Source organism: Accipiter gentilis, chromosome 2 (assembly GCF_929443795.1).
Source record: "Accipiter gentilis chromosome 2, bAccGen1.1, whole genome shotgun sequence".
NCBI classification, from domain to species: Eukaryota; Metazoa; Chordata; class Aves; order Accipitriformes; family Accipitridae; genus Astur; species Astur gentilis.
Genome location: NC_064881.1, coordinates 29,320,157 through 29,339,456, shown reverse-complemented (window position 1 = coordinate 29,339,456; position 19,300 = coordinate 29,320,157). Strand labels below are relative to the sequence as shown.

The window sequence follows — 19,300 nt, the reverse complement described above, 5'->3', positions numbered from 1 at the left end:
TCTTACTGGTATATCCAGTACGAATCAGCAGTCTTAACCTTTCATTTGTCTCAACCTGTTGGCTAATGTTCTGGCATCAGCCACAGACTCACAGAAACCACGCTGGAAATATGTTAACAGCAACCACATTACTTCATACTGTGCAACCTGTGAATACTCTGCCTGCCAATATTTTAGAAATCTTTAGATTATTTCTCAGTCCAGCATTCAGTCATATCCAAATACATCATGAAAGCAAATCCATGCATTTGTCTAGTCAGATGTCATCATAAACCTATAATTACTGTAATAATCCAGACAGATCTGTTGGGGGGGGGGGGGGGGGGAGTGTTTAAGCTTCTGCAAATGGCTGTCACAAGCCTAGTCCCACTAAAACTCCTCTTGAAGTTACAACATAGAAATGCCTATTTTAACTGCCTAACATCTTACAGTTTAGTAATTCTTTCAATACATTACAGTTAATTTTAGTATACTCTAATTTCCAACTTACAAGGAAGGATTGCCATTTCACTTTAATTGACCAGTTGTGTAAGAATTGCTCACAGAATGTAAATTATTCTAAGTGAAGAACAACAGCAAAACAAACTTTATTATCAGACCTGCATGGCAAATGCATTACTCTTCAAATTTGCAATTGCCATTATCCAACTGAGCTAGGAATGCCTAGAAAGGCCAATTCCATTTTGGGGACAGAGATCATTTCTAGGTAGATCTTTCAAGATGTATGACCTTATATTCCCCAATATACTCAGAAGCTAGCTTGGGTACAGGAACCTATTTTTAGCAAAACACTATCTGTTTTGCCAAGCAGCATATGTATTAGCACAGCAAGAGCAGAGCAATGCTGTTTTGCTACCCAGGCTACTCCACTGAACAGTTAGAACACTGCCTGAGCTGCTGTATGCAGGCAAAACCACCCAAGTTCTGCACATTAGCTTCTCACGAGGTTTGGTATTTAACACAATAAACCTCAGTCGGATAGAGAACACCAATTTAACCTGCTTGTAAACAGAAAGACTAGCTCCCACGTCCCAAATGAGTTGTAATGCTAAATAATCATAGAGGAAATCTGAGGAAAATAAAGGCATGCGGAAGCGGGCTGCCCCACCAGACGAGTTCAGCCAGTTTGCAGCCCGCCCTGCATGAAGGGCAAGAGGAACCACCTTGGCCATAATGCCACGTGCCATAATGCCAGCACCCCTGCTCCAAGCAAGAAACATGTGGCACCCATTAAAGAGGCACAGAAATCCAGCATTGCCGAGTCCCAAGGCTGTTCCCACTGCCTTCTCCCACTTGGCAGTAACAGAAAATATGAAAGATGGAAACCCAAGCAGTACTAAACAGTTCACACCACAGGGAAGTGTTCAGGAGAGCCTCAATCCACTCCTAGACCAACTGGAAGCGGTTGTATTTCCCTTCTGTCCCCAACTTCACTGGAAAAAGTCCCTGAATGCCTCTTAGGGAAGACAAGACCTCACTGCAGAAGCCCAGGTGCAACATCCGTGTAAGAGATCCAGCTTTTTAATGAAATCAGCTGCTTATTACCACTGTCAGGGTTCTATTTATAATAAAACATGGTAGCTGATATTGTTTTTGTCTCCTGGCATGGTACAGATGGAGCTGCTCCTCGGAAGAAATATGCAATTCTCCATCCCCCACCTGGTAGTCAAGCATTGCAGTAGAGAGCAACTTCCTAAACACATTTCATCTCTGTGTCCTTACCCACCTTTCAACGAGCTGAGAGCTCCCCAAGCACTCATACAGGCTTACATGGCTCTGAACAGCACTTGTGAAACACGGGACTGCCAGCCAAACTGCTGCTATTTCAATGAGAAAATTCTTAATGCCTTTCAAGATGTGAAAGGGGAGGTAGTCAGCACATGCATGTGGATACCAGGTAATAGCTAGAATTAAAGGATTTTTTTTTTAAAAAAAAGAAAAAAGAAGCAACAGCCACACAACCTTGCAAGCTTGAGTTCTGCAAAGAGAGGTGAACAGGCAGGCCTGACCCACCATGAACAGTGTTTCCAATTTGACATCAAACTCATCTGTCAAAGCACAGAAAGCAAGATCCAGGCAGCTATGGGCATATCAAATACTTGCAGCTGTCAGCGTACTGAAATGGGTATAAGTTAAAAGGCTGAGTTTTTGTATGTTTTTATATATATATATATAAAAAGATATAAAACCAAACTATGTAATTATAAACTATAACACACATGTGCCCTTTTAAATTAATCAACAAACAATTAACTAAAAAAAGCCCAATATTCAGATCAAATCTTTGCTGTCGTGGGAAAATACCCTAGTGTTTCAACTTTCCATTTGCATGTATTTAGGAGCACTAGCAATGGTTAGCTTAGCCTCTGGTGCTAGTGAACTGCATCTTTCAAATTAACCAAAGCACTGGGAATGCACACCAGAATAGTTTCAAAACCAGCTTCCACATATCTTGAGCCCAAAAAAGTTCAAGTTCCTTCTGAAGTTCTCTGCAGATTTGAGTAGCTAAAAGCCATCAGAAGAACAGCAGGCAACAGACCAACACCTTAGAAATGCACCAGAAGAGTCAAGGGCAGAGGACAGGAGCCTGGGATCCTGCTCTGGCTCGACAAGCTCCAGCAAACACAAACCCCCTCATGCTGGGACAGTGTCTAAAGGATCGCTCGTCCAGGCTGTGATACCAAACACTGGCATACGTTTTTTGTGTTTACAATTTAATGTTTCCCTGCTCCAATTGTTTAGCTGTCTGAAGAGTCTCTCTCAGCAAATGTTATTTTCTGGTTTGGCAGCAGTGACTTACCCCTCCCTTCCAGGCTGCCTGGACAGGCGCCGGGTGTGCCCTTCCCATCTGATACGCTGCCTGCAAAGGAACGGCCGAAAGGACGACAGCCCACTTTGGCACTCACTATCTGGGTATCTGGGCTAGCAAATAACTTGACATATACAAATACTACCACATTTAACGTTAAATGGACATTGGGTCAGGGACATGAAAAAATCAATGAAGAGGATCTGACTAATTTCAGAGCAAGCCAGATCCTGCCTTTAAGTGTTGCCAACTCAGCACAATGAAGAGAATCCACAGCATCAACATACCTTTTCAATCTCGAAATAGACTTATTTAAATTCTTTCAGGGAGGGCACACAGCATCATTAGTATAGAAAAAACAGATCCAGATACAGTTGTTCTAGAAGAAGCGTTGCCAAATCCATCTTGCAACCAGTTCTCCAAAACCAGATTGTTGTGTGGTTTGTTGTTGTTACGGATTATTGTATTTAGAGCACACACGGAGGCAACTTGCTAACAGCCAGCTAGACTGTGTCTCAGTCCATGTGAAAAAGAGGATTTGGTCTTCAGTGACTGAAATAAATAGTATTTGCCAACATGCTTCTCGCAGCATCTTTAACCTACAAGTGGAGAACATTTACAGAAGGATTTCCGATGTGTATCTCTTATACGCAAGTATACACTAAAAATAGCACCTCCTAGATTTCAGAGCACCTGCATGGTTTAGCTCTTGAGAGCTACCAGAAGAGCTACATGTTCAAACGAGCTTCCTCCAGTTAACAGAATTTTATTTTCCCTTTCTTCATGAATGCACACCTATGACACACCTGACTGTTGACTGGCTTATGTCTTTTTACTATGCACAGGTACTTAAAACTGCCAGTGTTTAAAACAGAAGTTCTCTGTTTTAAGTTTTCTTTAGTTTACTTTTATTACCATTATGAGAGAAGTTACTGAATTTTACTAACAGTCTGACAAGGACTAGACTATAGGTAATTGATTATAGCATGACCATGCTATAGAGTTATTGAGTAGTCAAAGCCAGGCAAGAGCCATTAACTTCCTACAAATAACTGCAACACAAAAGGACTTTTGCTTTTAGCTAGCCATGTTTTGAAATGGAGCAAAGTTTTCCCACACAGTCTCACAATTTACAAGCACAGCAGCACCACCACATCATCACCATTTCATTTTTATTATATCAATATTATTTTCATATGCATGTCCTTTAAATTCAGATATCCTATTATAGGAAAAGAAGCTGCACAATAGAGAGGTTTCTTTTACCAGCTCAGTAATTCCAAGCATTTCCACAAAACTAAACAAGACACAAGCCACATAAAACAACACTCAACCTCCTTCTTTGACAAGGTGCAATCACCTCAACTTTCTGCTGCTCTTAACCTAAAGTTACTTAAATCTCCACTTTAGAGAGCAACCCTAATACTATATTATACTGTAGAAATACTTTCAGTAGGTCAGGCAGCTGGCCACTACCTAACAGGGTCAGACAAAGCACTGCTGCAGCACATTTTCAATATTACAGTAGGAAACCCAGAATATTTAGACATACTTAGTTCCTTAAAATGCTTAACTTCTTTAAAAAAAAAAAAAAAAAAAAAAAGCCAAACAAATTCTACCACTAGTTCACCACCAAGAACAGACTAAGGGCACAGCTGGCTGCAGGGAATCTTTTTCCTACCATTTGAACCTCCTGAAAGAAGTTGCTCAAATTAGTACCAAAAAATGGCTCAAGCCCTATGCACAGAGCAGGGCTGTCATCAGGCTGCAAACAACCAGCCCAGCAGAAGCCAGGGGCTTGGAATCAAACCACATGTGATTTTCGGTAAGCTGGACAACACTGAAGTGCTGCAATCATGGACCTGTCACTGTCGCTCCCCAGCAATATTTAAAATGTATTTATCTAGCAATATTTAAAATACATAAGCCAAGCACTGAATTGCTCTTTCTTGAGCAAGGGACATCAGCCCCTTTTTAAACCAAATGCTGCTACCTGGTGACATATGGGTGGACAGTGACGGTCTAGAAAACCGTCATCTGACAGCTATCAACAAAAGTCCAAAGGAAAGCTTTAACAATGATACCATAAACAGAATTTGTCAGTCTTCAATGTAACCACCTTTTTCAGCCATAACCTGTGTGTTATAAGGGCAGCTCACTTGCCTCCATGCTGCCAACCTAGATCACAATTTTGGGGGGGTTTGGGGGGTGAAATCACTGTCTCACACAGCTTTCAGAACAGAAGTACACTGAAAATCAGTCTCAGAAGTTTTACATTACCAAGTACTGACAGCTAAGTCAGGAGAAATTTAAAGCAGAAGGGGGAGAAAAAAAAAAAGAAAAAAAGAGTCATTTCCTGAAAGAACCCCGTAATCACAGCAGCTTACTGTAGGTGGCCTTCCTGGTAAATGCACTTACTGGCCTTTTTCCCTTTTATTGCTTGTCAAATGTGCTTGATGCATTTTAAAGTTATATGGAAAGCACTTGGAGTACAGACATCAGAGCACTCAGCACAACCCAGTCCTCAGAGTGCAATAAACAGCGTCCAGAATACCGCAGGGGCTTGTGGTCCACGTGATTCTCATCCAACAGGCCATTTTCCTTTGCTCTTCGGCCCTTATTGCTGCAGCAAAGACGACACAATCTAGATGAAACTTTGAAAACTGCACAGAGGTTTGCACTGAAGTTAACCTGCACAGCTTACTGCTCCAGGAAAGATGCTATCTGACAACCTGAACAGCAGCATGTACAGTACACTCTTTAATATTAATTTACATTAACAAATTATGTGTACACTTTAGAAATGTAAATGTCAAAGAACGTGCTGTAACTCTTCCTTTTGCAAAAGGCATATTAAGTACTTAAAAGCAAAACAGTTACCTCTAGATGATACGTTTGAGGTAAAAGAGATATCTAGTGAAAGCTAAAGCTGCCGATAGAAAGATCAGATACATCACTATCTAGCAACACCCCTGTATCTGTTAGAATCAGTACAGCTTCTCAAGAGATTGCATTTCAACACAGTAACTAGTTGCTTGCATTTCATCTTACTACATTCAGGAATGGGGGGGGGGGGGGGGGCAGTGGCATAGAGAGAACATTCCTGTATTTGAAATCCTTAATTTTCAACTGTTTTTTCTTCTTTTACACTTATACAAAATGCCAAAATCCTACTAATAAACAATACACTTAACACTGTTTTATTGTAAAATGTAACGATGCAAAGAGGAAAAAAAAAAAGCAAGCCACTCTCTTCCAAATAATTTTAAAATCCTTATATTAATTACAATCACTAACAGACAAAAAAAAAAACCCACCATCATTACATCCAAGGCAGCAGCACTCTTACCTATTTGTGCAACTTTAGAAAACCAAAGTAAATGTATGAGTGCATTTTTGACTATGTAGTATTAAAGCAGCAGGCCGAAAAACATGAAGTACTCTTCTGTTCAATAACACTTCTGCACAACAGTATTTATTTTCATAAAAGGAGAACCTTTGTCCTACAACTCTCAACCAAGCCACTTCTCATGTGAGCAGACTCATTAATTTCAACAGGACTACTCAGGTGGCTCAGAGTTTGCCCGACTCTACTTGCTAACACAGTTGTCATCACATCTTATATCTTATGACAATGCTAAAATAATCTTTAGTATGGTAAACATGTTCTACCACACCTATCTACAAAGTAACTTTTCACCCCCTCAACTGTAAAAACAAGTCCTCTGCTAAATCACGAACACCAAAGTTATTCTACAACAGCAACCTAGCATTTGCTGCATAGGGAGAAAGTTTTAAATACACGGTTCTATTTCAAAGGCCTATTTTCGCACCTTATGTATTCTCTTTCAGAACACTTCCCAGACTATCACACTTTGATCAAATCACTGAATTAATCATTGAAACTGGCAAAATATACATATACAAGCATCATCTATAATTTTTTTTTAATTACATAAATTAAATGGAAAAGTAAGCTTCAATATTAACAGAGCTTGGACTAAGTCACAAGTACACCTTTAGAACTTGAAGCAGTACAGACTAAGGTTTAATTTCTCGATACAAAAACCAAGAAGTTAACTAACTTTCTTACCTACCAACATCCAAGAAACATTTCCATTGTTAATGCTGGGGTTTTCTTATTTGACATCATCCGCTAATAAATGGCCTTTAAGAACAAAAACTTGCATGCTATTTGTTTGCTTGACCACCACTTCCAACATTTTAGCTAACAGACCCATTCTCAGAAAATTACATCTGCAAGTATTAAAAACTTCAACTCTCCATCGTCTTCGTGCCATGCTTTGACCGCAAGCTTTCACTTTTAACACCTCTAGCCCTCTTTGATGAAGACAAGTCACCAAAAATGCTGCAAGTGTAACGAAACCAGCATTTGTACCCTGCCTTTACTGCCCTCACTTGGCTCTTAGCGGGGTAAATGAGATGTGCCAAGCTCCATCATATCACCCCCCACGTGAATCTGCAGTTCCATCTCTACTGCCCTGAAACCTTCCCACATCCACTCACCACAATGGTGAAACCTAAAAGTCACCATGCCATTTGAATGTACAACCATTTTACCGATGATAATTTTTGTAAGCTAAAGGGCTTCAGGATGTTACAGGTAGATCTTCTGTTAGTCCAGGGATGTATGTAATACTAGAGTTAAGTCTCAGCCCATAATTTGAGGGAAACAGAACACAGCTCTTGCTAAAGAATGACTTCATCACTGCATCTAATGAAAACTTGCTTCTAGATGAAAAGACACTACTCCGTCTCTTTCTAGAGGATACAGCAGAGGAAGCTCTGATCCAGCTTCTCCAGCTCCAAATTTCTAACCACTGGTTTTCATTTAGCATTTAAGGGACTTCCTCTATGTGGGTTTCTATACAGAGCAAAACTCATAGACACTCCAAAAGGCACATGGATGATTTGCATTCAGAAGTAAGAATTTGGGTCTCAGGCTCACGACGCTTCACTTTCACTGCTGTTTTCAACGTAAGCAGCATGGCAGTAAAACACCTGGGAAAATGTTATTTAGCAAACTGAGCTGATATACATGACATTTAACTACACAGAGATTCTTATTTCTGACTTAATTAGTCAACAGTATTTAGATTATATAGGTTAAAAGCAAGAATATTGCCTACTGAGCTAAAGAACCGATTCCTTTCCTCATGTTAATGACTGCATACAAAGCAAAACATCTGTAGGATCTCAGCACTGATTACACTGCCACCTTTAAATACTTCCCTCCTTTCAGATAGCCATCCCTAAAATAATTCAACATACAAGTTTTAGAACTTGGAAGCTGAGTTCTCTTTATTTCAGAAGAGAAAAAGGAATTAGCCATTTCAGTTCTAAAACTGATTCCAGTGTTGTGGGTTTGATTTTAGACTCGCTTTGCCTACTGTATTAACCTCATCTGAACTTAAGCTGTTAGGCACATCGCAGCCTCGAATGCAGCGTTTGTCAAATAAGCATCAACCCCTACAGTAACCACTCAGCACGCCAGACAGCCGGGGTTAGGACTCAGCGATGCTTCTGGAACCACTCTCATCAATTCAACCTTTAAAAGGCAGGCAAAGGAGCCCTTGATCTCTGGTTAAGGACATACCAAGTCGTTTTGGTTATCAACAACTATGGCACCGACAATCCACGTCAAAACTTGAGCTACAGCTGTTTCTCTTCGCAGGGACAAAGACGATGCCAAGATGCTCTGCTCGGCAGACTCACTCATCACTTTCCTGCTGTGATGAGCAGTTTTGCCATTTATGAATACGGGTGTCTATGCACATAGTATTTCAAATGAGGCGAGAGGAAAAACATGTGGCTGTCTTTTCCCAAGCCGCTTTCAGACAACAGCTTATGTGCCACATATATCTTAAGCAGACTGGTCACGCTCCTCTCCAAAATAACCGAGTTTAACAGGAAAAAAAAAAAAAAAAAAAAATAGCACCTCATGCTCGCAGCCGCACCGCTCGGGGCTCCTCTGCTTTGTATTTTGTGGGTTGTTTTTTTTAACCACAGCATCAAGCCTTTTCAGGCGACTCGCTCCGAGAACGACGAGGAGTTTAAGACGGGGGGCGAAGGCGACGGCGGGCGAAGGCTGGGGCAGAGGGCTGCCCCGCGGGGCCCGCCGGGGAAGGAAGCGCCCTCCGCCCCGTCCCGTCCCGCCGCCCCAAGACGAGCGGCCGCCGCCGCCCGGGCCTCGGCGCCAGTCACGAGTCGGGGACTTTCAGGCACTTATGTAACGCCGCGGGGCCGCTGCCGCTGTTCGTGCCCCCCCCCGGCCTCCCCCCTCCCGAAGGCGAGCTGGTTTCCGAGGCCCCGCAACTCCCTCAGCGCCCCGGGCGGGACAAGCCCGCCCGCGCCCGCCGCCCCTCGCCTCCCCAGGTCCTTCCCGCCCCGCCGCCTCCCTCCCGGCGGGAAGCGGCGCTGCGCCCCGCGGCCGGCCGGCAGCGCCCCGGCCCCGCGGCGGGACGGCCCCGCACGGTCGGCCGCCAGCGGAGCCCGGCGCCGCCTCCTGCCGGGCGAGCTCCTTCCCCGCCAGGCAGCCCCCGGCTCCCAACATGGCCGCGGAAAAGCGGCCGGAGCCCCGGCGGCGAAGAGGCTCCGCGAGGAAAAGTTTCCCTCACCCTCCGCCGACCGGCCCCGGCGGCCGAACCCCCTGCCGCCTGGGTACAGCGGCCGGGCCCGCGCTGCTCACCCGGCGCCCTCCAGCTCCGGCTCCCGCCCCAGCGCCCGGCCGCCGCCAGCCCCGCCGCCCTCTCCCCGCACCGCCGCGGTCATACACCCCGCCGCCGCCGGGGGACGGGCTCCGGGACACCGCCCGCGCGGGGCGGGGCCGCCGCCATCTTGGGAGGAGCCGGGCGGCGGGAAGGGCTGAGGCGGCGGCACCGGCGGCCCCGCGGGGCTGTCCGCGGGGAGCCGCCCTGCGTGGGGAGAGCCGGAGCGGGCCCGGCGCCTCTCAGCCCACGAGTGGCACCTGGTGGAAGACGGATTCGCAGAACGCGAGAGCGTTACCTCCGTGTTTGTGGGGTGGTTTTTTTGAAAAACCCCACGTTTCCGTTCTTTGTGCACCATCCCGGGTCCGTGCTTTATGTCCGTGCTCTCCCAGAAGTAAATAAGGACGGCCGCGTTTTTCGTTACCTCTCTCTGCATAAACCTTGCATAGCACACGGGAGGGAGTTGTTAGCGTCTTTTAGTTCGAAGCGTTGCCCGTCAGCTTGGAGAAACGACGGCAGGTCTGCTCGTACGCACCCCCGAAACACTGGGGGGGGGGGGGGGGGGGGTCGTAAGGACAAGGAGTCCCTTCCCTCCTCTGCATTCTCATTTTTAGTGTCTACCCATCAAGTCATCCAGAGCAGCGTTGTCCAAATCTAGCCGGCCGATCAGCAGCTAACCTGGTCCTTCTAAGACTTCAGGTGTTGACGGGTGCCACCGGCGCGGGAGGGTGGCTGGGGTGTTCTGGGGAGCTGCGGAGGGGGAGAGAAGGGGGCACGGCTCCCCTGTTTCGGTGGTAGCACTGCTACGGTGCAGCTACGGTGCCAAAGTCTCTGCTCTGGAAAATGGCCCGAGGGGCTTTTTGTTAAGAAAGTTTCACTTAACATGCAATGTAGCGGAGTTTCATTTTCCAGATTTCACATTGTTGGGCAACAATGTGGCTGGCTTTTCTCCAGAAAAAAAATAGAGTAGTTAGGCAGTGGAACTTTCCAGTGGTAATAATGAACCCGCTGAAGTTTCTGAATTTCATCTGAATTTTTTATCTCAGCTCAGACAGGGACACGGATAGGCGAGAGCCGCGTCACCAAGCTAGGTCTCTCCATCTGTGGGAGATGGACACGGGGAAGGGAGCAGGACATGGAGGGCTGAGCACGCGTGTCCTCCCACCCCACAGCGCGGCGGCCTGGCTGTCTGCTTCTCCCCTCAAACCCACCCAGCCCTCAGCCTGAGCCGGATGCTGCCCTAAGGGGTTCCTGAAGGACAGAAGTGAAGGAATGGCAGCCTTCCACTGTTGTGACAGACGTAGCTGCTGGATGTGGGGCACATTCAAAAACTTCTGTGTGGGGGTGTGACAAGTGACATGGACAGCTGTAAAAGACCACTAACATACGTTCAGATATGCTCCCAGCTCCATGAGTCAATTTCCTACAGAACCAAAGCAAGCAGGGCTGCTGAACCCACATCCCTTCTGCAAGTAACAGATCTGACCCCTTCCCATGGACCCTGATAAAGAGCGAAGGAACAGTGCTAAGGAGAAAGAGCCTGCTGAAGGGGAGCAAATCTCCCGCCAAGACAAGAAACCCATGGTGAACCACTTGGATTCTATGCAGAAAGCAAGCAATAGCTAGAAGACTGAACATGCATGAAAAACATTTTTTATTAATGCTTTTTCTTTCTCTAAATAATATTGTGGTAGCTTTTTAAGTTCTGATATAGACCCATGTATGTTGCCTGTCAACAAGAATTTTATTTTTTAGAGCATTTCTGCAAAATATGAGAGTTTTCTTTATCACTCTTATCACTTCCTTGCTCCTTTTTGGGATCTGTTCATTTTGTTGTAGACAAAAATAGAAGGGGGGAAAACCCCAACAAATAAAAGCTCCATAATGCTCAAAAGAGACCACTCTGTTCTTGAAAATCAACAGCAGCCATAAGAAGTGGTGTTTGACGTCCGTTTAACTTTGTGCCCTGTCCGCAACACTGACCGCTAGTGGAGGCTTAAGAAAAACAAGTAAAAATAGAGCTATTACGTATTTATCTCATTAACTGAGCTTCTAGTAACTCTTCTTTTTGAGGGGGAGGGACGAATGTGGGCTTGAGGTGATAAAGGTTGCAACTGATATGCTCCTTAATAGACCTAAATTTATCTGATTCCTTTTTTCACTTTCATACCATCATGTGTTATTTATTCTTTGAAAATTCATTATTCAATGAGTGAATGATTCAATTCATTAATTCAGATAAGTTAACTTATATATTGTCTATAAACATACATTACTAAAATTTTGCTACCATCTATTTGTATTCATTCTACGGGATCCAGTATAGCCTGTATTCAGAAAATTATTATGCCTGCTTGCTAACCTTTGAGCAGTTAGTTCTTGGCAAACCCACCACAGCCAACTAAGCAGCTAAGTAGGGCCAAAGATGAACTGTGGAAACTTGCTGTTAATCATTTCTGAACACCTTGGTTCTCTAAACAGAACTCAGGTCAACAAGTGTTTTACCTTCAGTTGGGTCAACATAGGGTTAGAATTTTACTCTTGGCATACGAAAAAAAAAATAATTGTTAGTAGCGAAGGGATCACAGTTGCAATGGAAATAGCCAAGTGACAAATAAAGATTCTCACACCATTTTTATGGAATTGCATTTAACACTCGTAAAATTGATATATTATGGTTCTTATTTTCCATGTATCATTAATGAGAAGAGGCAGTCAAAAGCACATAATTCAGTAATTGGCTTTAAGCATTTCCCTTTTAAAATGAAAACATGTAAATGTATGGACATATATTTTTTTCTCTGTGAAAAAGCACAACATTTGTCTATTTCATATATTATAAACAACATGTCCAGTGAAACAGAACCATCTGTAATTTTATGTAATTTTAAAATATTTTGTCAAGCTTATGTTAGTAACATGAATTTCTGGCTGTTAGCTATCTTCCAAAAAGATTTGTTGCAAAGGTTTTGAGAGTTGCATTAAAAGTATGTATACTGTTGCATAGTGAGGAGCTTGCACTGATGCATTATTATGAGAGCCAGTATCATCTGTACATGTACAATAGAAACTAAACCTGGGACTCAACTGCAAGACCACAGATTGATTCCCAACCTCTCTGGGTTAAAAATTGCTTAAGTTCGTTCTGTAAATTTAACCCCAAGCTGTGAACTTGAATTCAGATGGTTATCTGTAGTTTTTGTCTCAGTTTTTAGTTGAGCTCTGTCCATGCAGAACTATTACCAGAGTTTAACATTTTAACCTACCTTAAAAGCTAAATTGCAAGTTGATAGGTTATTTTTGAAGTGAGATCAAGATAGACTGCAATGCAGTGCTTTTTCTTTCTGTCCCGCTGCCGTACATACCATACTGATGAGACTCAGCAATAACCATTTAACACTGTATCTTAACAAATAACAGAGCCAGAAAGGCTCAAGCCAAGCTCATTTTCTGATAGATCGCTTCTCTGACACTGACAGAAAGGGATCCCTGGTTTTGACACAGTAAGGATTTCTGCTCACCATCTGTATATTCAAAATCTCTTTGGAACTACTTGAGGGCAATTTCTGATCGGCCAAGGGAAAACTAACAAAATCCATCATCTGTGCTCTGAGTTTTCATATGATGAGAATTCATCATAACCAAGAGGCTGCACTCATTGTACACCTAAGGTATGAAAGAATTTGGCAAAGAAGCAGCCACAACAAGCATTGCCTTTCCCTAGAAATAATGTTTACAACAGAAATTCATATAAACATAGAACAACCTTTTATTTATTTGGTGTTCGTCCCATTTCCATTGCAGAAACTCAGTTCTCTTCCAAGTAGCGTTCTTCTTCCTCCGCTTCCACAGCCAAACTGCTAGCCAACAGCCTGATAAGAAAGGGCTCAGAAGCTGAACCAGAAATAACTCGTCATTTCCTAGAGATGGGTGTGTCTTGTTCTGTCCCTCAAATATTCATGTAATTTTTAATTTTAGCTTTCATTAAATAATCCATAATGCTGAACTCTGAATTTGCACTGTTGAAAGCAAAAGATGATTCTCTACTCCTTATTAGAAATTAATCTGATAAGATAGATATTTTTTTTAGAGCAAAAACTTCAATAGGTGCTAAGTTTTGTACTTTTTGGCTTTCCAAGTGCCATAAAGGCATAGCATTTTTGCAGTTCAAAGCATATTACCTTACTAAAAGTTTAGACTATAGGATTTGTTAAGCATACAAATCATATTAATCTGGCTTTGTGGAGGGTTCTACAAAACACTGAAGGAGTTGAGTCCCACGTGTTTATTTCCGAATAAACCATTTGCCGAAACGTGGAATTCTATCCTTAAACTGTCCTGGTCAGAACTATGGTTTAAGAGGATGAACTCCTGTGTTCAGCTTGGGCAGTAATGAGCAATAGCTCAATTAAGAAAGTATGGATGGACAAATCTTTAGGGTGCTTTTACATCTCCTGATCTTAGAAGACAACAAACAGATGTTGTGCTGTATTTGAATCTCTGGGGATTTTTAAGCAAGGATAACAGTGTCTGACGGTGGACTGGCAGGGAAGGAGTTTCAGACCTCCGTCCCTCCAGGAATGGTTTGCAATGAAGCTTCGCAACAGACTGAGGCCCAAATCCACACCTTAAACGCACATAAATGCCGAGTTCCCAGTCTCAGAAGTGGACACCAGCGCTTGTTGCTCTCCTCTGGGAGGTGACAGATAAAACTGCTAGGCCTGTACGGTCACGGTCCCTCTCACCTCTTTCCAAACGCATTGGGAATCCGGTGCTGCACCGTGGAGTAACTCCCATGGAAAAAGCTGAGTGACACAGAGCAGCCTATTTACATCTCCGATAGCTTCAGGTTAGCCATCTCCTGGTGGATAAGGCACCCTTCTGCATGATGAGGCCTTGAAAGTGCTACAAGCTAGAGGGAAGCTGGCTTGGGGTCTCCGTTCTTGGGATGCCCGTGAAGGACCGCAGCCAAGGCTGTATTCTGCGAAAGCCCAGCCATGCTGTTATGAACTTGGCTTGCCGAGGGGCTCAACAGGCCTCCTAGAAGGACACTGTCTATCCAGAGCCTGTATGATGTGGCAATGAGAGAAACACCAGACTACCCATACTGGGACACCTCTGAGCCTACCCAGAGACACAGCCGCAGGGCACCTCACAGACTTGAAAGATAGGGGTCTGTAAAGATTAGTGGCAGCTGTTGGGCAGCAGAATTTCTGGCGCTGTGATTTTAGATTTATGGGGTGAATTCCTCCTCTGCCTCACATTAACTGCTTATGTCCTTCACTTACACTACACAAAAAGCAGTATTTGCAGGCAGGCAGATTTCATGCAACTTCTGCAGCTGCACTTCAGACCTCTCATTTCCAAACACTGCATCAGTTATGAAGCCCCTTACGCATGTCCACATTAGGCCAGCCCTCCTATGGAGTTTGGGGTTGGGGGGTGGTAATTTTTTTAAGAGTGAAAAATACATGGGGGAGTCTGACTGAATCTGGGAATCTTTAGATTCGTACAGAGTGAAAACAGCAGCCAACCTTTGCTTAGTCTTTTTGGTTAGAAAAGAGACCAGACTTTAAAGCCAGAATGCCACATGCAAAGGCTTTGTTGAAGGAACATGGTCTTTCCAACACTGAAGAAGCCCAAGAGTTTTATCTTAACTATTTTTCTTTCCCCTTCACTTAATTTTATGCTTATTTAAAACATGGCAATCTAAATAGGCATCGATGCCCTAGATGACAATGTTTTGCTCTGCCTGGGGTAACTAAAGAAGGTGTGAAATTACAAAATCTAAGCTGTCACACTTTGCCTTAACTGATTATATGCAGTAATATGTAAAGGAAGAGCATCTAGATACACTCTGGCAAAACCAGATACGCGCTCTGAATTTTTAAGCATTTGAGGGTTTGGGTTTTTAAAAAAACCTACAGACTGACAGAAGTCTAAACAATCTCCTCATCCCAGCCCCAACATTTTGTCTTTGATTCTCCAGAGCACTGTGATTCTGATGTAGAAAACCATACGAGATGGATCAGCATACAAAATTTCTCCTCTCTATCACAGCCCCCTCTCCTGTTGGCACAGATTAAAGACCGAGCAATAGGAGGCAGCAAATATGATGACAGTCACTACATGACTGAGAGTCACCTGTGGATGTATTGCTCTCCTTGCTCCACTGGCAACCCAGTATGATTTAAAACATCCTTTATGTTCCTTTAAAATAATCCTGGAGAATAGCTGTAAATCCTGAAAAACTGAAAGCAGAAACTATTTTGAGTCCTTTCTGTCATCTTCCTAAACTATAATAAATTATAAATTCCAAATCTGACAATTAAAAAAAAAATCCTGTTATTTAATGCATAACATAATATATTTAGGCATAATATTTCATCTCTAAAATGGGTAACTGGATGCTACGGCTATAGTTGATTCTGCTTATAGGGGGACTGGTACTTTAATTACTTCCCAGGGTCCCTTTCAGCCCTATTTTTATGATGCTGTACTGAGTATCTGAGTGAAATCATCAAGATGTTTGCATAACACATCTGTATGCCTAACTGACATGATTTGTGCCTGCTAAGACACTGCCCATAGGGAAAAGCAAACAGAAGACACCTATCTGTGGCTATTTGGGAAAAGACAATCTTTCAAACTATGAGAGCAAGTTGTCAGTGAATATGAAGGTTAAGCGGGCACACTGATTTATTAGGTGCTTAAAAATATGTTTAGGCTGATGAACTACAACTGAGCTAATTTAATAAAAGGACAAATCAATTAGAGCTAAACTAACAAAAACGTCATCTTGTCACACACTGCCTACCTGCAACTTGAAATAAGCTGCGGATTTTGTGCGTTATGTACAATAACAACAACAACAACAAAGGGATTTCTGGTTTTAGGCAAATTCCAGCCTTCTGGATAGTGACTGACAGTCCTTTGGAGTCTTCAGATTAATAAAATAGTAAGTTTGAATGGCCTGAGTAAGAAGGGAGTGTGCTTAGCCTAAGACACATAGAGCAAAATAATCCTTGGCTCCAGACAGCAGTGCTTGGGTAGCTGCTCCTAGACATTATGGCAGGTTGTACAGGAGTAGCTACCACTTACAAGTTGTCTTCTACTGCTGACCTGACAAAAACCCCTCAACCACTTACTACTGAGCAATTAAAGGTTTCAGAAGTTCCCCCTCTAGCATTAAGAAAACCAGCATCCTCCTTTGAAGACTCCCAGCCTTTTTATCCATGAAACAGAAATGCACATCCATCCCACCTTTCTGACTTTGCGCAGATACAGAGGGGCCTATCCTAGAACAGAGACTCTAAAAAATCCACAGATTAACCCACTGAATATATAACTTGCCCCTATCGGAGCAGAATGCTAAACACCATTTGCTTCAGCTGAGAACATAAATCAGTGAATGACTATTTGCGTATTGTTGCCTGTCTGTAAGGGCAAATACCAATCAACATATGGCCTGAAGCATAAAGGACTGCTTGTGTATTTTGTCTTGATTTATGTATCTGTGGATGTTATTTATCACAATTTTTTACTGGATCAACTTCAATGGATTCAATGTGGTTGAGGGTCAGCCACATTTTTAAAAAAGCACAAAAAAACCCAACTGTAGACTTAGAGCAAGATTCATGAAAGCTGAAAAAAGATGGAGATATTGTGAGATAGCAAGACAAACGTAGTTTTGAGAATGTACAATTGCAATCAGCAAATGCAATGGAAAACAGGTTCTGAGAACATTCAGCATAACACTGTAACCCCTTCTAAATCCTTTTGTAACTAACCTTTGTCGTTCTTAATGTGGCATCAGAGCAGTAACAAAAAAAATGCATACTATTTTTGCAGACTGATCATAATCATCTAAATGGTTCTTTTTGTATCTTCCTTTGAAAAACACAATGACAAAAGTGGTTTTGAAAAACACAAAGACAGAAGTGCACAGCCCGCCCCTTCTGCAGTATAGCAGTTCCTATGTTTATGGCTGGAAAGGATTTTCTGGTACTGTTGAACGATTTGACACTAGGGAAGACCAAAATAAGATGCAGATTTTCAAATGCTAAGCTGTGAGGGAAATGGGGACAATCTGGAGGATGCATTTCTCAAAAACAATGATTGAAATTTTTGCATTTTTTTTCTTGAAAATTAATCTTTTCTTTGGTTTGCTGTTACTAAGCACCATTATATGGTGTTACTAAGCACCATTATATTATAAGTGGGAAACCAATTAAACTGCAAGACTACTAGGCAAGTGATGTCTGATGTGTTTCAATTCACTCAGGATTTTTGATACCGCAGCTAGTACATACCATGGACAAAATATGATGTTACAGGACTAATACAATTCTTACATTTTGCTAGCTTAAACCCAAAAGTCTAAGTGGAAAGAGACTCTGGAACAGACTCCAGTGAACTGCTCTGAAGATGGAGATGCAATTCTGTGCTTAAACAAAAGCAAGCAAGACCATAATGATCAAAGATACACAAAACAGAGAAGGTCACTGAGGAGGATATCCGCTAGGCTGCTGCTTTACATGGACCAGGCTAACTAGACATGGAAATTATTTTCAAACATGTAATTAGCAGACAGCAACAGATTTGCTAGTTGCTTTTCTGATAGGAACGACCAGTAGGTTAGCACCAATAGGAGAAAATACTTTGTCAGAGCCAAAAATAAAAACCAACCCAAAAACAAACCACAAACTAAAAACCGCCTAAACCAAAACCAACAACAACAAAAAAAAAAGGAGAAATAGGACAAATATTTGTAAGACGTAGAATTATAAATTATCAGAACTGATGAATGGAATTTCTTTTATGGCACCAATTGCTATGGAGAAATAAAAGGAGATAATACTGATGAAAACAGACAAATTAAGACTACCTTGTTTGACAGGTATTTAATGCCTCCATTCACAACACTGTCCCTAAGGGCAGGATCAGTCATGACCATCCAAGAGAGAAAGCTGTTTCCTGAAGGATACAAAGGAGACATAGATTGCTTATTCAAGCAGCCTCCTGTCATTTGCAATTCAAAGTGCTGCTTTACTTTCTGAGGTCACTCAAAACTCTCGTGACTGAAGTCATAACTTGAATTTATTTATTCCATATCCTGTTTACTAATTTCACTGATAAGTCCCTCTCACCATGCTAACCATTCACTGCATCACATGGCTTCATTTCTGCACTAGAACAAATCAGCCCTTCCACTGATGCCTTTGTAAGCACATTGTCAAGATTTGTTCCACTTCCAACACCGAAGCAAGGCGCTGGCCTTGTGGCCTGGAAGCAAGATACCACTGTAGCAACTCGATGTACCGGTGATAACTGCATCGTTTCCCTTCCCTTTTCTTCCTCCTTACTGTACTGCGCTCCTGCCAGAAGTTAACTTTACAGGAGAGCGATTCCTTTTGAGAGGACAGACAGGGCTGCCTCTATTGTTCAGACTCAGCATGCTCCGAACAAAACGAGGACCAACTGCAGAAAGAGACATTTGTAACGCTTTCTCCAGAACATAAAATAAACAGAGTGAACGCGCAGCTGGCCTGGTAGCAGCAACAGAGTGTAAGCCTTTGCCCTTCATTTGGCAGGAAGAGCTGCGGTGCCTGCATAGGAAGGAAATATTTTCTTTTCACCAGACCTCTTTGCCACATTCAGGAACACCAATCATAAGATACAGCAGCTGACTTGAGAAGTGGACAGAGCCTGTTAAGATTTTACTTTAGAAAATAGCCAGTATACTCCCAATCCAGCATACACT

General features: G+C 42.8%; 1 protein-coding gene across 5 annotated transcripts in view; it reads right to left on the bottom strand.

Moving 5' to 3' along the window:
- Positions 1-19,300, bottom strand: part of PLEKHF2 (pleckstrin homology and FYVE domain containing 2) — a 38,189-nt gene that overhangs the window by 12,901 nt on the left and 5,988 nt on the right. Inside the window, exon 1 of one of the 5 annotated variants that reach the window (XM_049818571.1) lies at positions 13,304-13,371. The exons of 1 other annotated variant lie outside the window; for it this stretch is intronic. The gene's annotated coding sequence lies outside the window, so the exon portion shown is untranslated. Of the gene's footprint in view, positions 1-3,096; positions 3,117-8,768; positions 9,124-9,518; positions 9,587-13,303; positions 13,372-19,300 lie in introns of those variants that run through there. 3 more of the 5 variants (XM_049818549.1, XM_049818567.1, XM_049818580.1) reach the window with 3 other exon arrangements.